The sequence below is a fragment of the Myotis yumanensis genome, unplaced genomic scaffold, assembly GCF_028538775.1.
Source record: "Myotis yumanensis isolate MYYU_CA2020_CCGP unplaced genomic scaffold, mMyoYum1.0.hap1 SCAF_1, whole genome shotgun sequence".
Lineage (NCBI taxonomy): Eukaryota > Metazoa > Chordata > Mammalia > Chiroptera > Vespertilionidae > Myotis > Myotis yumanensis.
In genome coordinates, this window is record NW_027223752.1 from 1,808,786 (window position 1) to 1,814,066 (window position 5,281).

The window sequence follows — 5,281 nt, forward strand, 5'->3', positions numbered from 1 at the left end:
TCCTCCTCCTCCTCCTCCTCCTCCTCCTCCTTCCTCCCCTCCATCTCTAAAAACCCATGGATGGAATATCCTTGGGCAAGGATTAACCAAAAAACCAAAAAAACACATGTATTTTTGCTGTTGACCCCCCCCCCCCCCCAGGATGTTCCCATTGATTTTTGGAGAGAGTAGAAGGTATGGGCGGGCAGAGACATGGATGTGAGAGTTGCCAGCCGAGCACATGCCCAGAATTGAACCCAGGGCCCTCCCTTCAGTCCACGGGCCGACGCTCTATCCACTGAACCAAACCAGCTAGGGCAAAAAAAGAGAAAGTTTTTATCAGGAGCTAGCGGCCTGGTGCACAGATTCGTGCACCGGTGGGGTCCCTCGGCCTGGCCTGCGGGGATCGGGCTGAAACCGGCTCCCCGACATCTCCCGAGGGGTCCCAGATTGCGAGAGGGCACAGGCCAGGCAGAGGGACCGCCGGAGGGCTCCAGGGCGTGCCCAGCCCGTCTCAGTCCCAGCAGCAAGCTGACCTACTAGTCCAGCGGTTCTCAACCTGTGGGTCGCGACCCCCTTTGGGGGTCGAACGACCCTTTCACAGGGGTCGCCTAAGACCATCAGAAAACACATAATTACATATTGTTTTTGTGATTAATTACTATGCTTTAATGATGTTCAATTTGTAACAATGAAAATACATCCTGCATATCAGATATTTACATGACGATTCATAACAGTAGCGAAATGACAGTTATGAAGTAGCAACGAAAATAATTTTGTGGTTGGGGGTCACCACAGCATGAGGAGCTGTATTACAGGGTCACGGCGTTAGGAAGGTTGAGAACCAGTGGGATAGAGAGAGAGCGTCTGCCCCCTGGTGGTCGGTGCGTGTCATAGGGACCGGTTGACAGGTGGGGCACTTGGCACATCAGACTTATTCTAGAGGATTATTACAGGGGATGTGGGTGGGCGTTGTCTTACCTCCTGCCCGTGGTTTCTGTGCTCCGTGTTGGAGCAGCCTGGGTCCCCCCGGCACCCCCGTGGCTCTGCAGCTGGTGAGAGGTTGGGTGCCTGTGAGCCGCCCACCGGCAGCGGGGACGTCCCCTCTGCTTTCCGGAATGTTGAGCTGGAGTTGCTGGGATCCGCCCTCTGGGCCGAGGGCGCGCTCTCCGGGGGCGTTGGGAGGTTTCGGCCGTGCCGGTTGCCCGGTCTTCCCGCGGGAGCCTGGCCGTACGTCTTTGAAGCGATGGCCTGTTTCGTCCCAGCTGTCGGGTTTGTGGGCGCGAAGCCCTGTCTCGTGCCCTCGCCGCCTGGTCTGGGTGCCCGCTGTCGGGAACGCGGGCGTGTTCCGTTCGGGGCAGCGTGCATCGGTATTTCGGGGTTACCTGACTCTCTAGCTCCTTAGAGTGAAAGCTTCGGTGCTCGGTCGGGCTGAGGCTATAAAACCACTTTACTGAGATCTGAGCTGACGACATGAAAGCCCCCCGGTGAGTCCTGTGCCTTCACCAGCTCCGGCTGCCCTGGGGGCCGAGCTCAGCAAGTCGCTGGCACCCGGAGACAGGAGGCCGTCTGCCCAGGAGCCGATCTCAGTGGGCCCGGCGGGTGGGCCGGAGGTGCGTCCCCGCAGGCGCGTGGTCACGGCTGGGGCCCCTCCACGGGGTCCAGGCCGCCCCGCGGGGACACCGTGTGCTCAGGGTCCGGCCGCCCCGCGGGGACACCCTGTGCTCAGGGTCCAGGCCGCCCCGCGGGGACACCCTGTGCTCAGGGTCCAGGCCGCCCCGCGGGGACACCCTGTGCTCAGGGTCCAGGCCGCCCCGCGGGGACACCCTGTGCTCAGGGTCCGGCCGCCCCGCGGGGGACACCGTGTGCTCAGGGTCCGGCCGCCCCGCGGGGGACACCGTGTGCTCGGGGCCCAGGCCGCCCCGCGGGGACACCGTGTGCTCAGGGTCCGGCCGCCCCGCGGGGACACCGTGTGCTCAGGGTCCAGGCCGCCCCCGCGGGGACACCCTGTGCTCAGGGTCCGGCCGCCCCGCGGGGACACCGTGCTCAGGGCCGGGCTGGGCCCTGTGTCGATAGTTTGCCGAGTGGGGCCCGGTGTTGGCACTTGGCCCGGATCGAGGCTTCACCCGGTTCCAGCGAAGGTGAGCGTCTCAACTCGGGCCCGTTGGCGTGAGCTGTGCGGGGCCGGACCCCGGGCCTTCAGGACGGCGAGGGGCCTCGCCTGCTGCGCTGGCTGGGGGACCGGCTGGCAGCAGGTGGCCTCGTGGTTCCGTGCGGCCTTCACCTCCTCCCTTCCCTCCTGTCCCAGATCTGAGGGCGCGAGCCGTGTGGGGGGTAGGGCTCTGGAGTAAGGGGCTGTGATCTGGGGTGGTGGGGGGCTGTGACCTGGGGGGGCTGTGACCTGGGGGTGGGGTGGGGGCTGTGACCTGGGGTGGGGGTGGGGGCTGTGACATGGGGGTGGGGGTGGGGGGCCGTGACCTGGGGGTGGGGGTGGGGGCCGTGACCTGGGGTGGGGGTGGGGGCTGTGACATGGGGTGGGGGGTGGGGCTGTGACCTGGGGGAGTGGGGGCTGTGACCTGGGGGGATGAGGGCTGTGACCTGGGGGTTGGGGGTGGGGCTGTGACCTGGGGGTGGGGGTGGGGCTGTGACCTGGGGTGGGGGTTGGGGCCGTGACCTGGGGGTGGGGGTGGGGGCCGTGACCTGGGGTGGGGGGTGGGGGCCGTGACCTGGGGGTGGGGGTGGGGGGCTGTGACCTGGGGGGGCTGTGACGTGGGGCCGTGCGGCAGGTGACGCTCTCTGTGCTGTTTGCAGACTACGTCTACTTCGAGAACTCCTCCAGCAACCCCTACCTGATCCGGAGGATCGAGGAGCTCAACAAGGTAGTGTGCAACTCACGTGTATGTTGTGTGTGCTGTGTGCACATGTGCACATATGCGTGTGTGGGACCCGAGTGTGTGCGTGGCCCGGCCCTGTGGGGAGGGGGTGCACCCTTCCCGGGCGACTCTCACCGAGGAGACAGAGCCGAGTCGGGCGGGGTGGCCTGGCCCCCAACCACGTCCCGAGGGGCACAGGCGCCCGGGCAGGGACAGGCAGGGACACCCGGGCACGGCACCCGGGCGGGGGTCCCGCGGGGGGGCGTCCGCGTGTGGGGCCGGAGCCGCACGGAAGCCCCCAGGGAGGGTCCTGGACGGGCGGGGGTGGACGGCCCATGGGCCCCCAGGCTGCTGGGCGCTTGTGAACTTTCAAAGAATCGTCGCGTTTTCCTCCTCCGAACTTGGGTTGGACACGGTTGCGGTTACATTGTTGTCCTGAGAGAATCAGATCTTTACAAACGAGAGAAACGCTGTTTGGAAAGGGAAGGAGGGGCTGTGGCATGAGCGCGGGGACAGCAGGTTGGGGCACGGCCAGGCCCTGGGGACGGGAGGGGCCGCCCAGGCAGAGCTCTGGCCAGGCTGGCGCCGGGCAGCTCCCAGACCCCTCGGACGGGACGTGCCAGGAGAGGCCCTGAGAGGGCCGGGGAGGAGGCCTGGGGAGGAGGGGGGAGGAGAGGGGAGGAGGCCTGGGGAGGAGAGGGGCTGCGGGCGGGCGGGCGACCTCCCTAGAGGCCTGTGTCGCGACCCTCCCGCCAGCAGCAGTAGCAGGAGACACGTCCTGGAAGCAGAAGCCAAATTCCAGGAACTTAGGCTCAGAAGACGGGGTGTGAGGGTCTCTGAAAGGACAAGAGCAGAAGAGACGGGCAGCCGACCCCACGGGCCTGGGGACCCCCCTCAGCTGCTCCCCGGTCTCACTGGGCAGCGTGGGGCGGCCTCAGGACCGACCCGTGGAGCTGCCGTCACGGGGGCTCCCAGGGCTCAGGACGCAGGCGAGGGCTTCCCCCCCCCCCCCCCCCCCCGCCCATCCCCGCTCTCCCGGCGCCCGTGGGAGCCCAGCCCCGGGAGGGCCGAGCAGATGGGGGGCAGGTTGGAGCCGTCAGGGCCGAGGTGCGAGGACGGGCAGCGCACGGGAAGGAGCCGGAGGGCAGCTGCCATGTCTGGCCTCCTCGCCCGAGTGGGACAGGCGGGCCCTGCAGGTGCCCGGGCGCGCTCAGCGTGGGGGAGCGCTGTCGCGGGGACCCTGCGTGGTCGGGGCTGTGGAGGGAGCCTGCGTCGTCAGGAAATCCTCCTACGTTCCTGTCGGTCGGAAAAGCGCTGTCCTCCTTTGAGGTCACCTGCCCGGCGACCTGCCTCGTCCTCCGTGTTCCCTGTGCTGAGCGTCCACAGCAGCTCTGCCCGGCGCCTGGGGTGGTGCTGGGTGGACAGCTGCCAGTGGCCACCCATCCCCCACCGGCCGGCGGCCCCCCGACCCTCACCGGCCCAGCAGCCACCCCACCCCACACCATCCAGGGGGCCACCCATCCCTCAGCCCCCATCCCTCATCAGCCGGCGGCCCCCCACCCGTCCCTCACCGGCCAGCAGCCCCCCATCCCTCACCCGGCCCAGCAGCCCCCCAACCCTCACCGGCCAGCGGCCCCCCTGTCCCTTAGCCCCCCAACCCTCACCGGCCAGCGGCCCCCTGTCCCTTAGCCCCCCAACCCTCACTGGCCAGCGGCCCCCGTCCCTTAGCCCCCCAACCCTCACCGGCCAGCGGCCCCCCGTCCCTTAGCCCCCAACCCTCACCGGCCAGCGGGCCCCGTCCCTTAGCCCCCCATCCCTCACCAGCCAGCGGCCCCCCCCCCCATCCCTCACCGGCACCTCGGAGCTGCCAGGGCGGGTGGATCCTCAGCCAGAAGGCAGAGCAGCTGTGGCTGACCTCTGGTCATGGCTGACCTTTCTGGAGGCCAGGGGTCAATCAGGCTCTGGCCCAAGCAAGGCCTGAGGGAGGCTCAGAAGCCAGGTCCCCTGGACGGGGAGGAGAAGGGGGAGGGGGGGCAGACACAGGGGGGCTGGGGGGGAGGAGGCGGGGGCCCGTGGAGGGAGGAGGGGGCAGAGCCGCCCGGTGACGCCCGCTGTCCTTGCTGCTGCAGACGGCCAACGGGAACGTGGAGGCCAAGGTGGTGTGCTTCTACCGGAGGCGGGACATCTCCAGCACGCTCATCGCGCTGGCCGACAAGCACGCCAGTGAGTGCCCCCTGCCCCCCACCCTGGGACGGCCCCCTCCTCTGGCAGCTGTGGCCTGGGGTGCTGCGGGCTGTCACCCGAGTCCCCGCCCAGGCGGCGTCCTGGGTCTCTCTGTGCGTGCCCTTCCCCTGCCCTCTCTAGAGGGGGGGTCCCGGTCTGTGCTTGTCCCCGGGGAGGGGGAGTGTCACCGCCTGCGGTGTGCG

General features: G+C 68.3%; 1 long non-coding RNA gene across 1 annotated transcript in view; it reads left to right on the forward strand.

Annotated features, from left to right (window-relative positions):
- Positions 1-5,072, forward strand: part of LOC138998725 (uncharacterized) — a 16,089-nt gene extending 11,017 nt beyond the window's left edge. Inside the window, exons 2-3 of the long non-coding RNA XR_011469260.1 lie at positions 2,794-2,861; positions 4,985-5,072. This is a non-coding gene — a long non-coding RNA (uncharacterized lncRNA). The remainder of the gene's footprint in view (positions 1-2,793; positions 2,862-4,984) is intronic.
- Positions 5,073-5,281: the final 209 nt, after the last annotated feature.